This window comes from Molothrus ater, chromosome 3, assembly GCF_012460135.2.
Source record: "Molothrus ater isolate BHLD 08-10-18 breed brown headed cowbird chromosome 3, BPBGC_Mater_1.1, whole genome shotgun sequence".
Lineage (NCBI taxonomy): Eukaryota > Metazoa > Chordata > Aves > Passeriformes > Icteridae > Molothrus > Molothrus ater.
Window position 1 is genome coordinate 23255172 of NC_050480.2, and position 24145 is coordinate 23279316.

The window sequence follows — 24145 nt, forward strand, 5'->3', positions numbered from 1 at the left end:
TTTAGACCACATCATTTCTGACACCATTTCTACTCAGAGATCAGCTCAAGTTTTGTTTGTTTTATGGAGAAAGAAAGTAAGCAAACACAGACTTCAGTTTTTCATAATTTACTGAACCTATGGCATACCAGACTCATTTTTCATCAGGCCTTAGACTCAAGCTGAAATGCTAATTACAGACACAAAGAAAAGGTAATGCTTTTCCAATAATTAGTAGGCAAGCAATTCTCAGAACAGTGTTATCAGATTTATCACAGGATTCTGGAAAGAAGATGGTGATGCTGACACACATGGTCGTGGTTTCCCTTCTCTTCACTTTTCATTTACAGCAGATACAAACCTCTGGATTATCTACTCACGACATCTGACTGGTAAACTAATTTGTGACTCTGAGCAGCATGGATGTTCCCCACTGAAGCACCCCTGGGAACTGCCCAAGCAACAGTGGCTACAAGCAGTACAACCAGAGGATGGAGATGTAATGCCATGGACCTCAGGCATTTTTAGTTCTGACTGTGGACTTCATGACTGAAAAATGCAACCAAAAATGCCATTTCTAACAACCCTCATCACTGCAAACACTAGATAACATAACCAGGAGCTGTAGAATGGGGATGGATTGTGAGCTGATGTTAAAAAAGCTAAAGGAGGAGGTAAAACACCTTCAGTAGAGATGAAAGGTGAGAGACATTGAAGTGTGCTGATGAAATTAGAAACAAAGGCAGCTCAGGCAACAGCAGCCAGACCTCAGCAGGCAGTGCTTCAGCTTCTCCCACCCAGAGTAAGCAGCTTTGGGATCTCCCCAAAGCATCAACGCAGCCAGACACAAGGGCAGGTAAGGCAGGGGCGCAAGGCTCCCGAGAATCCCTGCCACGGTGACAGCACTCCCACTCTGAAAGCACGGGGGCACACGGTGAGAGGGAAGGCTGGTGCTACCACTGTGTGGCTGCAGGTCCTGCAGAGATGCTGAGCCTTGTCCTGCTCTGCCTGCACTTAGCTCCAATGGCACACCCTGCACTCCTGCTAGGGAAACACCATTATTCCTCCTGGCCAAACCTCATGGCAAAACTTGCACAGCACCAGGGCATCCAAACAGCCTTCCCCCAAAACTGCATCCCAAGGAGGAAAGCACCAACTTGCATGAGTGCCATTTATTCATCTGATAAAGACTCCAAGCAGAGACCTCCCAGGTAGGGTTACAAGGCTATTAAAATATTCTCTCCTATGTATGAACAACCTTACATTTGTTCCTTTATCTTGCAATGGAGAATTCTTATTACTGTTCTTCAGTTAAAAGACAATAAGAATGGATAACATATAATGAAGGCACTGCACATATGATTTAAAGTTGCCTCTGAATACCTAATGCACAAAGATTTGTTTTCCTTCAGATGCCAAGAATCAGCCTAGAACAACAGTAATATGATTTTGGCTTGTACAAAACAATGTTTTATTTTTTTAATAGGCAATGGTCCTACATTAAAAAAAAAAATTAAATCCAATTGTCCTTATGGGAGATTTGAAGACAAGCCTTCTGGAAAAGCAGTAACTGCACAAGACAAAAGATAATCAAGAGTACTGTTTCTGTCATATTCTTAGCATTTCTGGACTGCAAATTCAGGCTACGAGAAAAGTCTGTATCAGATGCTGTACCAGATAACAACAGCATGAAAATCTATATCTTTGAAAAGAGCTGAGAGTTTCAGTAAGCCTAATTTTAAATTTTTTAATTTTTTTTTTTTTTTAATATTGAGAACCCCAGTATAGATTTGATTTTCATTTTAGGTTTTTACAGGACCTTGCCTTGGAGGAAGACCATTTCACAGGAAAATCTTAAGACATTCTTTGCCTCATCTCTCCCTGTATTAATGTCTCTGGTAATGCAGGACCCAGATCAGTTTATGCAGTCTCATGTGACCCTACTGATGTATTTTCCAGCAATGCCTTGCTATGTCAAATGCTGCATATCTCTCCACTTTCTACATTAGTTTAGCCAGTGGCCTGATTTCCACTGGGATAGAGGTAATTTTCTTTCTGGTAGCTGGTACAGTGCTGTGTTTTGGATTTAGGATGAGAGGGAATATCATCCCTCACATTTTAGTTGTTGCTAAGTAGTGTTCACTCTCAGACAAGGACTTTTCAGTTTTTACATGCTTTGCCAGTGCAGAGGTGCACAAGAAGCTGGCAGGGAGCACAGCCAGGACAGCTGACCTGAAGTGGCCAAAGGGATATTCCATACCACAGAACATCATGCCTGGTATACACCCTGGGGGGAGGATCACTGCTCAGGGACTGGCTGGGCATGGGTAAGTGGGTGGGGAGCAGCTGTGCTGTGCTACTCTTGTCCTTCTCTCTCTTTTTGTAACCTCCCTTTTCCTTACAGCTATTTTTATTTTATTTTATTTTATTTTATTTTATTTTATTTTATTTTATTTTATTTTATTTTAATTATTAAACTGTTCTTATCCCAAACCATGGGTTTTACCTTTTCTGATTCTCCTCCCCATCCCACTGCAGTGTGGCTGTGTAGTACTTAGCTGCTGCCTGAGGTTAAGCCATGCCACCACGTCTAGATTCAAGAATGGACTGACATTCCTCTGCCCACTGAAAGCTTCATTAAGTCCAGAGTTCTCTCTTGCAGAATCCTCCCTGAGTTCTGCAAGGCTAAAATGGTCTTAACAGACCAATTGCAATGCCCTGTTCCTTTGAGATCTCCTGCCCTTTTCCAGAAGAGAGATGGCATAGTCATCTTCCTTCACAAAGAGACCTTGAATTATCAGATTTTTCTGACACTTTCTGAAGCCCTGCAAGTGTGAGCAATCACTCCCCAGTGCCCTTCTGACACACAGATAATGTTTTCTTCTCAAAAACTATTACAGTGGTTTTGCACAATACAAACACCTGTTGAAAACAGGAGTGCTGGTCTGGTGTGCCTTCCACAGCCAGCTCCAGCCTCCTGTTTTTGCCCCTGGTGTACCAGGAGAAACCACAACCAGGAGTGCTCTCCTTCCCCACAAAGACACCAAGAACTGATGAAGAAGATGATGAATGGAGAAAATCTTTTTGTGTTTGGTCAAGAAGAAAACACCTCTCTGGTACTCTGTGCACAGGCAGTGCTGAGGCAGCTAGTCATGCTCTCTACATTGATCAGCAAACCACAGTACAAGTACACAGCAGAGTCTTGAGATCCATTTGATAAATGATTATGTCCTTATTTCCAATAGATACACCTGTTCTTGTCAGAAAAACCTGACCATGAGTTTCAGATGATTTATTCACTTGTGTGAGCTATGTCCTGAACTGAAAAATATTTCTTACAGTAAAACATACAGGACTAGTAATTTTCTCTGGACAACACAGGACTACTTAAGACATGAAATCCTGAGATGGACAGATCTTAGACATCTCTAATTCAAGGTTTCTGGTGAATCTGGTGAGAAAGAGGTGATTTGGCAATCCCCATAGATGTCCATCCTTTTCAAAGCACAAATATCCAGTGCAGTCTGTACAACTTCTCCAGTGGTAAAAGACATGCAGTTTCACTCTACTGCACATGCAGTCTGTGGCTGATGACTATTTTTACATCTTTATGGGGTTGCACAGTCCATTCAACCCAAGACAAAAATGGAACTGTCACTCTGCGGACATGACTTCACTGGTCTGCTGTCCCAGGCACAGACCTTTCACACAAGCACAAGAATGGTGTATTTTATATGCCCACAATAATAGAACACTGAGCCACTGAGAAGTTTCTGGTTTGTGTTACCTGAACAATTTCGTATATTTTAAATCACCATCACCTACTTCTTCCAGATCTCACTTCTATTTCTCAGCTTCAGTAAGCTCTTAACAACAAGATGATGCTCAATGAAAATAGGATCTTTGGCAAGACTTTGGCAAGTAGGTTAATTTCCATTTCAATTTTAGCCATATCCTCAAATGGATAAATTGTCTCAGTTATTATCAGAAGGAAGTTGCCCTGGACTTGAGAATGCCACAATTTCCAGGGAGTTCCTAACTTTAGGAAGGTCCTAAACTGAAAGACTTTAGCTAAGATGGGAAATCCTAACATAATTCAGGATTTTGACTCCATCCCAATGCCTGAAGGACCACCATAGACAACCAGTTCTAGGCTCACAGGGCTGTTATCATCTGCTTTGTTTCTAATAAGCAAGGTAAGCAAAGACCCTCACAGCTCCCACTCCTAAATCTGGTGAAGGAGCAAGAAAAGAGTTCTTGCCATCCTCACCAGGTGCTTAAAAAAAAAAAATCAACATCCATGTGAATCAAGTAACTTGCCGAATGATTCATGGCTGTCATAGCTGAACAAAAAATTACCCTGTCAATATGCAGAATAACAAAAAATATAAAAATTACGCTGCAGATGATTAGAGCAAAATGCATGAGTATTATGGATTCTGAACCTTAATAGATGACAGACTTGCTGCATCTCCTTAACATTGGGAGGAAAAAAAATATCTTTTTGGTGGCATAGCACCAGCCTTTGCAAAGAGGGTAAAAATAACATGCAGCACAAGAGACAGGAATCCAACACATTAGGTAATCTGTGATGAGAACTCTACAAATAAAGCAGATAATATGAAACTAGTTAACTAAAAAATCCCCAATGAAACAGCCATTTACAGATCAAAAGAATACCTGTCTATATGTTTCAAATTAAAAACCAACTGGAATGACAAGTATTTGCCATTTCAAAATAAGCAAAGAACCACATACACAAGATGATCTGGATTTGCCCACCCTCTTAGACACATTGGGTTTTAACATTTGCAGAGTGCTGAAGCAAACACCCCACTGCTTTTATCTGGATTTGATGTTGCATTTGGCACAAAACTTTCATGTTCAAAAAGAGACTTGGCTTGACAGCAGATGGAGTATTCCATTAAAACATGAGTGGCAACATGTGCCCACCCTCCCAGTCAAAAGCAGAAAACCACTTCTCAGGAATATCTGCCCATAGATCATAACATGCTCACACCAAGCTTACTCACGAAATATTTTTTTCCTTACTCTTGTCCAAAACTAGTATTCTTGATAAGTAAGTTTGGTAACTAAATTTTTTTTTTAAATAAAGAAAAAAATTAAGTAACTAAACAAAACAAAAAAATCCCCAGCCTCAAGAATTCATTTATCCAGAAAAGTGTATGGAAACACTAAAAGCAAGAAGTGATTTCAAGTGAAGGGTAGCTAGGAAGAAGAGAAGCTTCGTTCACTTTATAAAAAAAGATATGTGGTAATATTAAAAAAAGAGAGAGAAAGACAGAGGGTATATTAATTATGATGGTTCTGTGGTTCTCCTGGATTTCAATTAGAAACCACTTTATTTACAGCTCTTGGCTCAGCAGCAGGCAACCCAATGAGAATATTTTTTATGGTGCAGTTTCTAATGCAAATAAAAGTAAAGGCAACCCTAGAGTGGTTTGCTAACTTATATAATGAGACAGGAAACAAATGGTGCAAGTGAATAACGATCATGTCAAATGCATTTAGAAAGACCACAGGACTAAAATAATAAATTCTCCGACAAGTACATTTACCTCAAAGAACTATCTAACAAAGTTCTTCTTCCCCCTATAAATATATAAACACTTTCTCCTAAGATCTCATTTTAATAATAATTTAAATCTACATTCCACAAAAATACTAAGTTGAACCCATTCTCTCCACTCCCAAAACAAGAAGCGACCACTAGACATAAAAATGTGTCTTTTCTGCTCAGAAAAATCACATTTACTGACTTCAACCAGACTGAAGCACAGTTCTAAAAGGCAAAGCTGGGACCTGCTCAGGCACCCCTTTTGCACTGTTTGCAGCAGCAGCAGCAGCATACAGGGAGGTGAAAGGAATTGTAGGGAAACCCCTGTGGTTTCTCCCACAAAATCCATATGTGGGAGAAACTAGTGCACACAAGCAGGCAACATGCAACTGAATTCTCCCCAAAAATGGCTGAAATGTCTCCCTGAAACCAGGGCAGGTTCACCAAGGACTGACCTCACGTGTTCCAGCCACCAACTCAACTTTGTCACCACAACCCTTTTGGTGACAGGGCTGAGGTGCAGCCCCTCACAGATGGCACTGCTCCCTCCTCAGATGCCAGCAGCCCAGGCTGGAGTGACACCACCCTCACCCTTCCACCCCTCAGTTCACAATTTACAGCCAGAAACAACCAACCCCAGTAATGAACAGCAGATCTGCCTGCTCAAAGGGCTCACACAGGCTCAGACCACATTATTTCTCCCACAGTTTCCCCTTCCCAGAGGACCTCATCCAACAGCCTTGTCCAACTTGTTATGCTTTTATTCAACATGGAACATCAGAGAGGGAAATTCCTACAGTCATTTCTAATTTAATTTTTAAAGTGGAAACAAAATAAATTTTGCCTGGTTTAACAGCACTTTTCCAAATTGTGCCAGATAAAGAATTTTCCATCTTTTCAAACTCACAAGGTTGTGTCAAACATTTGCATGCTCTGTCAAAAGATACTCCCCTCCCTGGCTTTTTGGTTCATTTAGGAAAGAACCACCTACATTTTGGGGTACCATTTGACAGAACACTTCGAAGGAGTTTCTAATACATAGAAAATGCCTGTCTGCAGCACAGGAGGGATCTACCTGTATATGTATAGATACTCATATGCTAGTGAGCACTTCACTGAAAGCAGTAAGAGATATGTGTTAATTTCTGCAACCCATCTGACTAGAGGACTACAGTTTCAATCTGTTCTTTGCTCTTATCAGAGAGAAGATTCTAGAAACCATCTTGTATTGCTGTCATTTACAAAGGCCTGCATTTAGAAGAGCAAGAAATGCAGATCTTTATTTCTTTATGATGTAGCATTCCTTTAAGTGTGTAAAAAACACTTTACACTGGGCAAACTATTTAAACAGGTCTTCCAACCAATGCCTTCATGTCACCCTCCAAAGATGCCCTACCTGATAACTGTGGGTACAATTGTGCAACTTATACCACCAACACCCTGGCTGGCTCATGGCTCCAGGTTTCCTCTACAGCCAGTATAAAAAGGGAGAAAACAAAAAAAAGAAAATGCAAGGAAACATTTCTAGAAGAGAATGTGACCAGAGCACTGAAATTCAGTTTCCGCTGAGCTGCCCTAAAGAAAAGACCCTTTGTCTCTACTGATTGCAAGGACAAATCAGTTGCCTAAGGAAATTAGCTGGTCCAATCAGAAGTGTAAACTTAGGACAACTCAGAACATTCCATTATTGATACTTCTGTCTTTTGAAATAAACTCCAACAGAAGGAAGTTCAGTTAAGCCTTTTTTACAGCTATCCATTATCAGCATCTTAGGGACATCATCTTGTTTGTAGAGGGTCTACAGCATGTTGTTAATGAAGACAAGGTTGGAGGAAAGCAGGCTGTGATGAGGCAGATGCAAGTGGTACAAAACAGAGGAGGGAGAACTCTCTGCCAGGCAAACATCAAAGCTCCAATACTTTACTGTTGTTATGCTAGAGATGGATCACAAGAGAGCCACCTCTGGAATTGTATTTAACACTGAAACACCCCAAGCCCACCCAGCTGAAAGCCCCCAGACACACAGAGCTGCCCACCCAGAGCAGACCACCTCAAGAAGCGCCTCCATCGGTGACAGAACGTGCCAAAGCGCCGCGCGTGCCGCCGGGCCAGAGAACCCCTGTGCACCACAGAGCCCTGCTCACTGGGCAGCATCATCAGGAAAACAATTCACCAGGATCTCAGCAGCCCTTAAAGCTGCTGTCGTGGTTGAAAAAAAGAATCCTAATGCACAGTACCACTCCCACAAAAAAAGGGATTGAGCTTGTTCTTATATAAGTATGTACATTATTTAACACTCAAAACCAACAGTTCCATCACATCTATGCAGAACCAGACGCGGTGAAGAGCTGAGAGTGGGAAAAAAACAAAGCAATTTCTACTCTATTGTATCCATCCATTTTGTTTGTTTGTCTCAGGGCAAGTCAAGGGCCCTCAACACAGTACAGAACAAGGACCGCTATCTGTTTTCTTTCCCTTCCTTTGTTGTCACACAGGGCGACTGATGCAAGTAGGTGTAAGTATAATTCACACAGTATTTGCATCTATTAGCTGTTATCTCCTAGGACATTATCTTTTGGATCTGGGAAAAAGTGATTACAAAACACCTTAAAGGTGAGATAAATGCACACCATGATCTCGAGGCAAACAATTGTTTCTGCTTTTGTGGCCACCTGAACAAGTTTTGCTCTTCCTCAGATTAAACAAACACACGCCGCCAAGATGCAAGCGTTGCTTCTGAGGTAGATGTGAAAGGGAAGGCCTAGGTGACAAAAATAACTTTCAAATAGATGTTAGTATATTCACATTGCAAAGAACATAAAAAGAGGCAGGAAGCAGGGGAGGGAAGTGTCTCTCTCATATCATGTTTAAGTGACAGTACAAGTAGCAGTGACTTTTTTTCCCTGAACTGCTCACAGATATGGGACCATTGCGTAATCTTCAATAATCTTGTAAATTCTATTCACATCTTTTCTGAACATTACAGGAATTCAGAGAATTAAGAGCAAAAATCATTATTTTTTTCCCCTGACTTATCACTCAAAAGAAACAGATGCAAAATAGAGCAAGTTTTCCTGTTAAAACAGCTTCGTCCTACTTTATGGACTAGTTATTCCAAACTCTAACCACCTCCCCTCACACAGAATATTATGTAGTGCTAAGAAGCTCCTCCAGTCACCAGCCATGTTTTCACAGTAGGCATAAACAAGCTGGTTTATTGCAAACAGAAATCCATACACATGCAGAGGAGTGTTAGAGCTGCCTCATGGAAGTAGGTATGCCTGTGTATCCCAAGCTTAAACTCACCTGGGTAAGTAGCACTGGGAAAGGACACCCAAAAGAAAGGAGAAGAGGCACAACTTGGTGTAGAACTGGAAAAAAGAGGGTGAAGGAAATGAATGCATACATTTTTGAAATTTTGCCCTGGTAAAATCTTGGAGGAAGAAGAATTTCAAATGACATTTCTGCAGATACAGGGATAAAAATCTCTAGAGATGTAATGTGAAAAGTTATTTAAAACAAGAACAAATTTAATTTGATAGTCAGCCTTTCAGTCAACCTATTTTCTGCACTCCAGTGAGGGCAACAGGGGAAAAATATTTAAATCTTATAAAGTAATATGGAGAAAGGCATTTTTTGTTTCAGAATGTATTATAATTAAAACCACATAGAAAATATCCTTCAAGGTTACCAACCCTCAGTGGCATCTTAGATGGTCTGCCTGACAAGCATGTATCCAATAAGCAAGTAATTCAGTGTCAACAATATAAAGACAAAAGCAAGTCAGATTCAATTTTACTTGAAGATGTGGCTTTTTAAATACCACAGAGAAAAGAAAAGCATTCCTGCAGTGAAGAGACAGTTGGGGCTTTGCATGGCATACTTCAAGAGCAGCAACATATAGCCTTTGTTGTATCAAAAACCTTGAACCTTTTCCAAACCGTCCTCGTTCTCCGACGTTTTTTTTTTTTATCTGATGTCTCCCCTAGCTTTTCATTATATTTCTGATGGTTCTTCAGTTTCACAACATCATCCTGGAGGACTTTTTAAAAATAAACCCAGAATTTGAATCAACATACTCCTTAGTCCATGTCCAGGCCCCTTTGCTATTTTTCATACCAGTACTGCCTTACCCCAAGCAGTCCCTGAGCAGATGCAACCTCTGCTCTCCACCCAGCTTCACTACTCAGTTTGTATTCCTGTAAACATCCAGCTCAAGAGAAATAATGATTGCCATTTGAATTTAACTTCCTCTGAAGTGCCTGATGTGTCCTTCACAATCAGTTTTCTTTACCTGGTCAACAGTAATCTACCATAATCTATTGTGCAACTTTCTGAACATAAATTTAAGAAACCTGAGAGGCCATTAAATGCACCAATCACACTGATGTGTTTTCTTGATTCAAGTTATAGACAGGAACAAAATGCCTAGAAATGCTTTAGCTCACTCTCCTGCAGAGTTTGGAAGAAACTTCCTTGCAATTTTGTAGAAAAGCACACTGCAACTTTTCTGCACAAGTAATTAGTAATTTAGAAATAACATGTACTGGAAAAATATTTTTGAACACATAAGTACATGGTAAAAGCATGATACTTCCATGGTTTCTAAAATGAAATTCAGTATTAGACAGTTTCCAGTCAGATCAGCTTACTGTGCCTCCTCCACAGTCTTACCCCCTCACACCACAGGCTTCCAGGGCACAGAGCTCACGGTGCTGGTTGGGTGTACAGATGTGAGTGTGCATCCCTGCACATCTGTCTAGCATCATTTTCAAAGTGTCGCTGAGGGGGCATATTTACTTCTTCCTCAGGGGAAAGCCATGGACTGGAAAGAATAAGCTCTTGCAGTATTAAGTTATTTAATACTTCAATGGTGTTTTGGATTAAAAAAACCAAACATAAACTGAAACTTACACAAAGACCTTTTCTTGCAGTGGTTTTAAGGCAGAACCAAAATTCATTTACGTCAATGAAGCCCTGAAAGTGAAATCTACATAACTGGGTCAAAACTGTGTCCTAGGGAGAAGAGCTGTTATTCCTTAACTCCTGAGCTTCAGAGAAACTTTAGGAAAGTTTCTTTGTAATGTTTCCTTCAACAGATGTCAAATCATCCTCAGATATTGCCATCTTACCCTAACCCAAACAGAACAGGCAAAAGGGAACCAAACCCCTGCTCACAACCACAGAAGCTGGGAGATCAGTGATGTGAGTTACAAAGGCTCCCCACCACTTGCCTTTGTAGTGTCACCTTGAAAAAGATAAACTGGCATTACTGGGTAAACTTAGTTCTAGTCAAAAGCCTGGCAAACCCCACATGACAGGCAGGACAGAAACACACATTTGCAAGCCAGGGCAAAACAGCATCTGTGTTAAACACAGCAGGGACTGAGGTCTCTACCTTGACAGCAGAGTAACAGAACTCGCTGGGCTGGTGGCAAAATGGAAGAAGTGTGACATTTCTTGAGGGTTCCAATATTTTTATAAGACATTTAAAACACAGAGAGATGTCATGGCTTTGAGTGATATGTATGGAACAAGGCAGGGGAGGAAAAGCTGGGGGACTTGGTGCAAAAACCAAACAGCCCTCTCCCTGTCCCAACACCCAAAAAACCCTAACCCACAGTTTTCCTTCAGGTAGAAAATAATAAAGAAGGACCATTTCAAACTATTTCAAGTGACAGTAAGACAGAAAGAGTTCTCTGCATTCAAAACAAAATGCAAAGATTTAGGATGTAACAAAAACCAAGAGAAAGGCTGGAGCAAGAGTGTCCTGAGGGTGGAAGAGCTACAGACTAGGTGCACACAGCTCTAATATTTCTGACAAAATAAAATTTTCCAAGCCTAGTTTCTCCAACAGATAAACACTTCCATACATTTCTCTTTGCTGTTAATGGGTACTTTTGGCTTGTTAACGTAAGTATGGATTCAAAGAGGCTGGGAATTGCATTTGAAAATATATTTGAAAAAATCCTTTTATGCTACTAAGAAAATTGAGGTTTATTAGGGAGAGCATGCATGTAGATTTGAAAGCAGTAGAGAGACACAGAAAATGCATGAGAACAAAACAAACAGCTTTCAAAAAAAAAAAAGGTCAAGGGAGGGATGTCCTCAGCTCTAAAGCAGGATAGCAGTGTATCATATACTCCTGAATGAACTGAAAAACAGGAAGGCAACACCTTCTCTCCCCTCCTCACCAAAAATCTGAACAGCTAAAATCCCACAGATGACAAAATGTACAGTTGTTCAAAACCAGAGAAGACTGGAAAGAATTCTAGATGAACCATGCAAGGCCAGACCAAGGGGCAAATTAAATCCACTGCAGATCAATAAAAAGCAAAGTGCATTTAAATGAAAAATGTGAAGCACTCAAAACTGATTGTTGGGTTTAACAGTTCTGGAGTAACTCAATATTTGAATCAAGTGTTTAGCAAATAAAGGAAACACACTGCTAGATATACAAGGATACAACTTAGAAACATCATTTTTTTTCCATTTTCAAGACGAAAGCATTCACATGATTATCTAAAGGATAAGACGTACAAAACTGTTGTGCCACAGCATAAATCAGAAGCATGTTCTCCATCAGAGTGCTGTGTTCAGCTCTTATCATCTGATCTCTTCTTGAGATAGCAGATGTAGTAAAAGCCTCAGAAAATGGGGACAAGAATAATTTGGAACAAAGACATATTTCTGTAGAGAAGGAAATGGAGAAGCTTGAAGCAACCACACTAATGGGAAATGAATAAACTATTGAGGATGCAAAAAAAGAGGAATTGTGGTAAAGGCAACAGTGCTCTTATACACTCTTGTCATGCAGAAGCAAAGGCATTTTTTTAACCAGCAATACATTTAGAGGTGCTAAAAGGAAACATATGTTTTTTTTAGTTGGTTTGGTTCCGTGGCAGTGCTCTGTTGATATAGTTTTATTTTGTTTAGATTCAACAATATTTTGCCACAAGCTATGATGAAGATCTCCAAAAGATTCAGAGAAAGACTAGAATTTTATGAAAACTAGTAATCTACTTTAGGTAGGGAAAAGATCAGAAATACCAATCTGTCCTCTGTATTTGCAGGAATTAAGATTTTTATGGTGCAGGACCAAGCTGACAGAAAATACACAGCATTTCCCCTTTGGGCCTTGAACATAATCAGCTACCTTAGAACAAGGGACATGTTAAGAGTGTTGGATACAGCCCTGGCAAGCAGCAGGCAAAGGAAACGCACACAGGTTGCAGAACTGGTCTATTAAGACACCCAATCCTCTGCAGAGTGGTATGTCCACACAGTAAGGCAGAGGAATCTGGGAGCAGGAGAACATGTAAAGCTTTTCCACAAGGCTTTCATCCGAGGAATGCTACATGCAGGGTACTCGTGTGCTCTGCTCAGAAGTGGCCCTTGCAACGTTTGGAACAAGAAACTGCTCTGATTTCTAACCACAGGAGACTGACACACTGAAGAAGCTGCTGGGCTGCTCCAGGGCAGTGCCATCACAGTGGTCTTGCACAAACCATGTCGTTCAGCCCCCATCCCTCGGCAGAGTTCAGGGAAGTGCTCATACATAAGGTATTTACAACAGGAGCAACGTATGTTTGTCCTTAGTACTACTGTGTACACTCCTCACCAACTTATTCCTGAGTGTACGAGCCCTGTGCTATGCATGACAGCATGAGATTTTATTTTTAATATCTAGAAACCACCCCAGAACTAGGTTAGCCTGGCAGGCTTGCAGCACTTCATTTACATATGAGTCAATCCTTCTGCAATACAAACATTAGTGATGCATTCCCCACTGTCCTTCTATTTATACTCGCTATTTCACCTGCAGGCATCCCGAGTTAATTAAACAAATCAATCCCATTGAGATAATTGTGTCTCAAGCAAATTAACACAATTAGCCTTATAAAAAGAAAATCCAAGCACTACTATATTTCTTCATATAAATCATGTGCTTGTTCCTCCAACTCTAGGTTTGTGGCTATCTAGGAATCTGCATTAAAATGAAAAGTATGACACACCAAACTGGCTGATGTGTGAGTGTTACAGCCAACAGCCGCTCTGTTTGCATCATTCACATCTCTGAAATCTGAGATGCCCATCAGAAATAAATGTTCCTTAAGAAGAAATAAGCAAGGAAGGATCTCACTACAGTGGACACTTCACAGCTTTTGAGACAGCCTCTGCTCCAAAACAGTACATTACCTTGACATTTACAACCAGGGCAAGATATGCAGTGAGCTGGTTAATTGGATGTATCAGGGGTTTGAGGCATTCTTCTTTCTTCTCTGGTCAAAGAACAAAGCTGAAGTTCTACAAATGACATCTTGGTACCCATACTTTTTCAAAGACCTGTGCCTCCAGCCCTAAAGTGTAACAAAACTGCCATGGCAGTTGAACAGACACCATCATTTTTGGCCACCTGCTGTGTTTTCAGGGATTTTTTTCCCCTGAGGCAATCTCAGAGTAATCCAGCACACCTCAGCCTCCCCAGTCACAGCCCATCTTCTATCGAAGACCTCGACCACCGTGCAGCAGTGTGGCCAAGGCAGGGGCTGGTGTCCTTCACTACCACTCCTGGTAACAGAAGAGGCCACAACTTTTGGCTGAAAGCTGGAGATTTCTCCAAGGTAAGGCAGGAACATTGACCAGAACTCTGTCAGAGCCCACAAGAAAGAGCAATGAGAAGTGATGAGCAACCTCCAACTAAAAATGGAAAACTTAAGAGGTTAGTGTGCAAAACCACGACCTTGTGAGCTGAAGCACCTAACCAAGGCCACTCTACCAAGAGATGGTAAAACATCCTCACAGCACATTCACCATGCTCTGGACCAAGGCCTGGGATGGTTTTGCTGCCTCTTTCCGTGTGAGCCTGCAAGCAGTGAGGCTTGCTTGAATGCAGGAGACTCCTGCATTCCCAGATTTCCCAGCTGGTGAGAAGCTGCTGAGCAGAGGCAGGTGAGGCAGAAAGCAAGATGCTAACAGAGCTCCCCACTGATAACTGTGCTCTCCTGTGTCCCTGCAGATGATGCACGGAGGCCCAGCAGCTCCTCCCCTGTGCCTCCCGTGGCTGCTAAGCAACTGCAGCAGCACACGGGGCCAGGCAGGCACCAGAGATAACTTCTCCTTTTGAGAGGATTCAAAAGGCTTACAAGACTACATGAGCTGCAAATCTGGTCACTGGTACTGAGTTCCTGAAAGGAATTATGGGACAGAGGGAAGAGAGGGAAGAGAAGTGATGGGGGGATGAGGAGAGGACAGCAGAGGACCAGGCTCACACAGAAAGAGGGTATGCAGAAGATCATTTAATGGAAGACTCCCCATCCTTTTTGGAAGTTGAAAATACAGCATTCCTTCATTTTTTTAAGCATCCCAAAACTAAAGGATTTTTCCCTCTTGGCACATTTCTCATCCATGTGGCACTGTAACCAACAAATCACACTGGCTCAGCAGATGTGGGTAAGATGGTCATGGAGCTGCTCCATTTGCAGTCACTCCAAACATGCAACATGCTTCATCCATCATGTTGACCATGCACAGCCATCCTCCCACTGGCCCAGGGCCCTGCTGCACGTCTGTCCTGCACAGCTCCCAGCCTTGACCCCAGGCAGCTGCCCCTTCACTGAGATAGCCCAATCCAACTGTGCACCACAGAAAACCAGGTTACTGAAATGGGCTGCTGACAAACCGGCCTTTCCCTTGTGGAAAATTTCTTTTCCAACTGGGATCTTTCCACTGGCTTGGTTCACCAGAGATCTGCACAAGTCAGTTGGTCAGCACAGGCAATGCCAACCCCTTCAGCCACACACTGGTGATGAATCTCAAGTCCCCCAATGTGGCAGCACAGAAAAGCAAGGGAAAATGTTATCCCCAAAGTCACGTACTGGGCCAAACAGTTATTCATCCCACATTTCTTTTTTCAACATTCTGAACTGTACACTGCATTTAGCATTGTCATTACCCCCACAAACTACTAGCATAACCAGAAAGTAGTTCTTATTCTGAAAAAAGTAATAACTTTTCAAAATGAGTACTGTCTTACAAAATAAGTTCTCTTCAGGAAAGTTAGAAGAAGCAAACTTAATTTATGAGGTACAAAAGTCTTTCACTAACTCCATTTTACAGAACACAAAAATCAGACTGTTTACTTATAAAGGTGCCTTCTAAATACAAAGTGAGCTTAACACCATATCAACTCATAAGAACCAGTACAATCTTCTACATATATATATATATATATATATATATATATCATTGAGGAGTCAGAATAGATAACATACAGCAGGGATACAAAGATACTTTATTACAGGACACCCTGGGAAAAGGGATAGATATCATAAAGTGTATTTAGAAAAGTAGTTCCATGACACAGGATCCATGGGCAGAGATGTCCTTTCATAAAGAATTCATTATTTACAAATATACTACAGAACATTCCATTTGCAATGAAGTACCATAAATAATTCACACATAATACTTGTCAGAAGTGAAGGCAGTGGCATTTTCTCCACCATCCTCAGGGAGCTTCCCATATAAAGTGAAACAGAGCTCTGCTGTAACATCACAAATGCAATCAGAACACTGGATTGTCATTAAAACACAAAACTTCTTTCTCCATCAAAGGCTTCTCCACCAACATAATATAGGATATATTAATATATCTTACACCTCCAGGTAGTTTTCTATACAAGCATTGGTACTGTTGGGTCAAGCAAGATGTGCAATTCCTTTGCTTTTAAATTGTGTCCCCTACTCCATGGGGAGTGTCCCTTACTCCAACCTAAAGAGGCACATCTAGAGGCAGGCAGGCAACTCAACTAGCATTGACCTCCCTCTCCCTGTGAAACACATGGCAACACACTGTAAAAAGTGTGCCAGAAGTCTGACACAGAGATAGAAACCCCCCTCTGTTTGAAATTAGATTAACACAGATTTTATTTTATATGGATGAACAAAAAGTCACCAGGAAGAGAAAAATAATCTGTTGTTACTGATACGGAGTGAATCTGGAAAACCAGCCTAATGATGGAAGCTCTCTCCTGTGCAAATTGCCCTATTTCCCATAAGATCAAACAAAAATTGAATAAAACCCTTGATAGTAAGTTCATTTTCCCCTCTATTCTGCTTGTCCCATTCTTTTCTCCAGCAGGACACCTGCACCCATGCAAAATTTGACTTACCAGACTCCTTAAATCTTCCTCAAAGAAACAAACAAAAAAACCCCACACCCTCAACTATTAAATAAAAAATCCCAAAGCCCCTCAAGACTCCCTGTAATCTAGCTACAGAAGCCACTCTCCACATGGATGGGTGGGTAGGACTTAAAAATCAAAACCCAGTAGATTTGCCAAAGAAAGGAAAGAAACAGCAAACCAAGAAAACCTTACCAGCCTCCTAGAGATGACACTGGATGATGTGGAAAACAGAAGAGAGCACTGCAATCACCAGTCTGAGCTTCCACCCAAGGTGTGCCACAGACCTACAAGCAGATACATGGCTTGCTAAACATACACACAGCAATACTCTCCCTTGCTAAAAACACGTAGCCTAATTCCCAGGCAAGTGATTAGGAATCTGTCACGTCCAAAGGGAGCTGTTTTAGCGAATAATTTATTCTGTTTAATAATTTGTGTGTTACAAGTAGCCCAGATTCTTCTGGTTTCAACTTTCAGCTATTCAATCTCATTACACCGCCTCCTACTAAACTGAAGAGTTTTGTACTTTTTTTCCTCTATAGATATTTGCAAAATACAACTCATCCACTTCACTTGACGCAAGCATGCAAAGCTTTTTATTTAGAAAAGTCTAACAGTAAAACAGGTTTTCCAACTGTAATCAATCTCTCAGCTTTCTGCAGGCACATAAGAATTGGACTCTGTATTGCAGTAATGATCCTGTGCCATCACACACTGGTAAAACATTATATGCTCCTAGAAGACACGCTTGGCTTTTGCATCCAAGAAACATATCCACTCTTTCAGCAGAGCTTTAAGGCCTCTGTGTTTTGTTAGCTTCTTCCCACCACCCCAGCTCCCTTCCAATGTAAACTCTCTCCTGAATGCAGCAAGCCCTACCCTCTGCAGAATGTACAGAGCTGGACTGACCTGTGCTAACATTCAGACTACTCAAATAAGCCCACACCACAAGGAAATTAACTCCCTGTGTGACAGAGGACATATTTGCTGTATCCCTGATTTTTGGTGGCATTTTCAAATTTAGAAAGAAATAGCTTTGTTCAGTGTAATTACCAGTACCAGGCTGTTACTTCTCCCTTTCCTTTCCAAGTAATCACATTGCCTCATCACCCGTTCATACTCACTACATTAATTCTCTATTTGCTGCATATATGTGGACATACATAAATGTGATGGAAGTCCCAGCATGCAGTCTGTTCTTCTCTGCAGAAAAGCACTGAACAGCACTGGGTGCATATTTGATGTCCTCTCAAGCAACAGTACACAACTGTCCAGCATAGTGTTGTGTGCTGGTTCATTCTGAGCATTGGATGCAGCATTTTTAGATGTGACCTCCACTTTCCCCCTACAAAAAAACTTAACAAGTTAAAACATACCCTGGTTAAGTCAGTGCAGGATTCCAGTTTGTTGTTTTGCTGTTGTTTTGGTGTTTGGTTGGGTTTTTTTTTTCTTTATGTAGTATCTAATAAAGCATCAGCAACATGAACATTAGGGTTATTGGTTTACTTAATATTATGATGTTCCATTAGACAAGGCATAATACAATTGTAGGCTGGAAATTAACTATGGAAACATGTTGATATGGTTATATGAAGTCATGAAACTTTTTCAAATGCAGAAGCACTGCTTCTACAATACAGTTTAAACATTTTAACTTATTTCAACTGTATATGCATAATAAACTTTTGCTCTGTGCTGTCATATCAGATACTCATTCTTCCAAAACAAAAATATTTGTTTTGGTTTTTTAAATACAATAAGGCATTTAATGACTATTAAAAAAAACCCTGTGGTTGAACTTGACTCAGAACATAGTGCTGCTTCTGCTTTCAGCCCAAAAAAGAGAATTCCTATCATCATTATTAAGTAGCAGTAATATTTATAGACAAAAGTAGCAATTCAGCTGTACTACTTTTGCTTTTTTAGAGTAAGAGCACTTTATCTTTTAGACAAATGGCACCAGCATTGCAGTGGTGTGCTGGAAAAGCAGCAGAAAGGGGAGCACGGGCAAAAGAATCAGAACCTATCATGACAGCAGACTCAGAGGTGGTGAGGTCAGCTGATGTTACAGTGTGTATGAGAAGATTCCCTTTAAAAGAAGGATCTAGATGCCAGACCAAAGTGCTCAGTGCTGTTTTTCCTGTATGGATTTATTCCTAGGACAGGAGTATAATGTAGACCTAAAGGTGTTCTCCCAGGCTAAACTTTAATAGGGCTTTAACTTTTTAACAAAGGTCAAAGAAATTTCAACACAACTCCTCAGGTTACTGTTGCCTAAGTAAAACCTATGCAAACCTTTGATGAACCCTAGCCTAACAGCAGAATTAATTACCAGAATTAATTACTAGCCACAAAGCCTTCCCTGGGATATTAGAATATATCTACCACAGCTCATTTAAAAATGAAATGTTTCATTTGCCATACCTAACAAAGGATGGCCAACTTGTCCATCAGGAGAACACACCCTGACCATCACATAGTTGTTCCTAAATAATCAAGCTGAGGCCTCACTTCTCTGAATAAGTGGGTTTGGGGCTTTTTTAAGTGTTTTGGCCTCCATCACAAAGTTAAAGCTATTTCCTCATTTCTGAGCATGCCAGTATCCAAGCAAGGGAGAGGCAGAACTTTCACTTCTCACCTGCTCACAGAAAGGTCACACCTCACTGTTAACAACCCAACTGGAACACAGCAACAGGCTCCAGCCATCTGAGACAATAGGAATCCTTCCCATTCTCTGTGAGCTGGTTTCAAGCAAACCACACCATTTTTGTAAGCCCACATCAAGCCTGTGGCCGAGGAGAACTGGAGCATGGGCAGGACAGAGACACCCTGAAGCAGGGGACAGGGCTGCAATGATCCCCCCACTATGGAGAGTCCCTTCATCTCAGTGACACCAAGCAGCATGGATAAAGGCATTGCTGTAATTCTGGAATAAATTCTTCCCTGTGAGGGTGGTGAGGCACTGGCACAGGTTGCCCAGAGAAGCTGTGGATGTCCCATCCCTGGAAGTGCTCAAGGCCAGGTTGGATGGAGCACTGAGCAGCCTGGTCTAGTGGGAGGTGTCCACGCCCATGGCAGGGAGGTTGCAATGAGATGATCCCTAAGGTCCAACCCAAAACATTCTGTGATTCCATGAAAGCACAATCATTCTGTGGATATGCAGGTTAAAATGCTGCCAATTCTTATTCTGCAGGCAGGTTGGACACTGGCCTTTTTTCAGTTTTTGAACCATTATCCCAACACCAAAGTAGGCTGAAAGACTACTTCTTGCAACTTCATATTTCTAGCACAGGCTCTAGCCAGTCACTTTTCTTTTGTGGCTGCATGTATTTCCTATTTAAGAAAAGGACTACAGCAGTTCCTGGTTTGCCACATCTTCAAAGAGAGAGTTTGCGCAGCAGCTTCCTCTGCCCTGCATTACTCCGCACTGGTGAACACCCTCTTCCCTCCCAGCCTGCTCAGAAATATGCTCAGCCACCTACAAAGCCAATTGGCAGACACAAGGTAACAAAATGAAGGATTTCCAAGCCACATCCATGATGACAGCCCAAAGGACTTTTTGCTCCAAACCTAGGTTTCAATCCTCCCTTCTCCATCTGCACTTTCTATCTCTTTCAAAATAATGAGCAAACATTTCTCCAGCTTCACAAATCTGGCACATTTCACCTTCCTTGTCATTTAAGAGATACTATTAATACCAAATAGTTTGTGTGTAAGAACACTGTGCACTTTTGTAAAGCTTTATTCAAAGCATCCTCTGATCTTCCACTGAAAGGAGTAATTTAGTACTTTCACAGTACTTCTGAGGCTTGTATTATAAATTGTCTCACACAGGTGGAAACTCAGAGGCTAAAGTGACTTGCTGTTGGGCTAACCACCAGAAATCCTCATGTCCTGCCTCCCCAAAATCTGTATTTCAGCATTTCTGGCCAACCCTTGATCCAGTGCTTCCTGCCCTGCATCCAATTTCAGATGTCATCGTCCCTTTCTCTACTGCCACACCTATGTAGGTGTCTGGCAGAGCTTCCCAGACATTTTCTTCCCCGAAAGATTTCCCCAAATTAAGTAATTAAATGATTAAGGAAAAAGTTCATCACCTGCTAAGAAAACTGCTTATACAAACCACATTCCTACCTACAGCAATCTGTATACTTGTGTTTCTATGTCCCAGCCACAATGCCTGAACATGAAAAGCTCATGTTAACCTGTTCCAAATGAAAAAAATACTCTCAGGACCTGGTCTTTAAAGATTATTTCTCTGGATCAGCAAGAGACTGCTAGTAAATATCAGGTATCAATTTGTTTCAAACAGGAGAAAAGTAACACAGAAGGCCTATCTCTCACCTTCAACTATTCCTGAGGTGCTATTCTACAATTAAATAAAAGTGTGTTTCTTTAATAAGAAGAAAATATACCCATATATGAAAGAGGACAAGCAATCAGAAAAAGAGTAACACTTTAGTATTACATCAGCAGCTAAAAACATAAGGAAATAATTTAAAATTTAATCATTGGAGACACCAAAGCCATGCATGGAAAAAAGGCAGCCTATGCAATGTGAATTGGTCTTGCATGACAGACAGCACAGGATCTCCAAATTGTATGTGACTCACTAGTCCCTAAAGAGTATTGCTTGCTTTGATTCTTGCACCAGGATCCATCAACATCTGGCCATACAGTCATCTTCCTTGTTTAAATAAAAGCACTTAAATAATGTAAGAGAATAGCTTGTATTAACCATTTCACCTATGGCTTTGCTGAACAGTGGCCATTGCTACTTTCACTCAAACCTCATGTAATACCAGGTCTCACCAGAAACCAATGTCAGAACTCCAGACCATCCATGCTCGAGATGATCCTCAACTACTGATCTTGCTGAAGGCTGCATTAAACAAGAGTTTTCACCTCCTTTTGTGTGTTAAGTAATCAGAGCTACAAATAATTTCAAGACTCACTCTTCATCAGGGTTATTCAGAGCATGCCATCTTATTCCTTTCATTCCCTCACACCACATCTGAAAACTGGAGAAGCAAGAACACACCCTCATCTGGCTCTGACCCTAAATCAGAACTGAGGAACAACAGCTGCTCCCTGAGTCAGTGACACATGGAGCACACATTTAACAATTGCTAGAGATCACGCAGACATCCCTGGAGAGTTCTCTAACAATCTCTCTTGGTAGAAATGCCAAGTTTTCTAAGCAGCATGGGCCATCCAAAAGATCATAAAAGGAAAAAGTTACACAGCAAGCTGCAGAGGTATATCCCAGGCATGTTTTTCAATCAGTAAAAGCTTGTTGAATATCCTACAAAAAAAGCTCTACTTCCACTGAGCTTTGTTAGTGGGATTGATGGTGTAACTATTTCAACTTCAGAGAATACTCTGAATGAAGACTTCATCATCTACCTCTCTTAAGGCTACTAAAGGGGATGATGTTTTAAGCTGCAAGTCAGGAGAAAAAAGCAGAGAGAAAAATGACAGAGATAATTTGTTCTTCCAAGTTGTCTACTCAAGAACTCCAGAGGAAGTTTAAGTGGTACCCAGTCAGGCCTACTCATTTCCCTGTCTTTTAACAGCACAGACAGCTAAGGGCCAGAGTGTGCACACTTCTCCTTGGCAGAAGAAATAGCATGCCATCATTAGAATAACACCCAGCAATGCACAGGATCAAAGTGACAACACTAGCATATATTAGAGGTAAAATTCATCTGAGCCTGTAACAGACAGAGCAGACAGAGCATTCCCTGACCAGCAGAAGATGGCTTTGGTACCATCACTCAAATCCCCACAGCTTCCCACACTGCCCCAAGGCCACTGAGTCACTCCACAGCGAGATGCCCAAAATGAGGCTGTGTACAACATGTCTATGGAAGTAAATGTCCTGACCTTTTTAATCTCCATGAGGTGTGTTCAAATATTACAGTCACAGGCAACTGTTGAAATAAATCATGAAAGCAGTATACTGTTAAGGCTCACCATTTGAAAGCAAAAGGCCAATAAAGTACAAAAGCAATGAGCCTACTTTCCTCCTGATAAAATGGAGGAGGAAAAACAGACCCAACCCTGCTGGCACACATTGCAGTCAAATTCCTTTTGACAATTTATGAACTTTTTTTCTTCCTCCTGTTTAACAAAATTACTTCAGCAGTATAAAAGTTGGCAGCATAGCTATCTCAGAAGAAAGTTGCTCCATTCCTTATTGGTAAGCAGTGCACACACACACACAAAACCCCACACCCACAGGAAATTGAGAGCTATTCATTTAGTTTTAGCCAGGTCTTTGTGAGACTGTACCTTTTGACTATTAGCTGATGGTAAACGTGCAACTGTCTGGTACTTAATCTCATATAAAAACTAGACAAAAAACCCTATCAATATTAAATTTAACCTTCAAAAAAGAACACAAGTGGTATGAATGCAATTGTCTGGAGAAATGCTACTTAGCAAAAACAAAACAACTACTCCCCCACATACATGCAATATTTAAAAGAAAGAATTCAAAGCTGTAATTATGTTCACACAAACCTAAACTGCACAGTACAAGAAGTTCAATGATACAAAATCCTGTGTTATTTGTAATGACACCGTGTACCTCTTCTTGTATTTTTTCTTGGTATTTTGGGGGCCTGATGGGATGCTGTCCATTGCCATTACCAGGGATCAGAAGGAAAATATAAAACCAATTCTTATCATCTGTACAGAACATGAAACCTGGAGCAGTGGGAAGCTAAACACTAGTAAGGTTACTTTGTGGTAAAGTATACTTTTAGCTAGATATAGTTTGTCAGAGCAGCAGCTGGTTTTAATACAGCCATGACACAAAATGACAAACTTCTAGGAATTAAAAAAAAATAATTAAGAACTTCGAGAGATACCCTTGGGGAACTGCATTTGGGAAGGCAGCAATCCTGTAAAAAATGACTGGGGGTTACAGCAGACACCATCTAGACACTAAATTTCCTGCACAAATCTGCAGCTAAGGGAAGAAGCGTAACCTCTGGATGGAGAAAAGCATTATTTTGTATAAGGCAAGGCAGGGAGGGAGAGTGTTATCTAAAAAACAGTAACAACAAGAGCAACATGCATTTCTGGTCTATTCACTTTGGAAAAGAAAATACCACAAGAACAGTGAAAGATTCAGAGAATACATCTGAATACATAAAGAGTTTAAACAGTCTGCATATTTGGCTTATCCAAGAGGATAATGGTTATCAGTGACTTACCAACAAAAAGGCTAAATGTCTCTACCAAAATTTACTCAGAAGATAAAGAACACATTAGCCAAAGCTAGGCCCCCAAAAGATGCTTCTGGTCAGATGAAATGGTTTTGAAGAATTCAGAATTAATCTTCTCTGCCTGACTGTACATAATTACAGTTGATTGATATGATGCGTAGTAT

At 41.0% G+C, this 24145-nt stretch overlaps 1 protein-coding gene across 9 annotated transcripts in view; it reads right to left on the reverse strand.

The window, feature by feature from the left end:
• The window catches only part of TRERF1 (transcriptional regulating factor 1), a 97696-nt gene that overhangs the window by 38450 nt on the left and 35101 nt on the right, over positions 1-24145 (reverse strand). Inside the window, exon 1 of one of the 9 annotated variants that reach the window (XM_036380282.2) lies at positions 16939-17006. The exons of the other annotated variants lie outside the window; for them this stretch is intronic. The gene's annotated coding sequence lies outside the window, so the exon portion shown is untranslated. Of the gene's footprint in view, positions 1-16938; positions 17007-24145 lie in introns of those variants that run through there. 9 annotated transcript variants of the gene reach the window in all.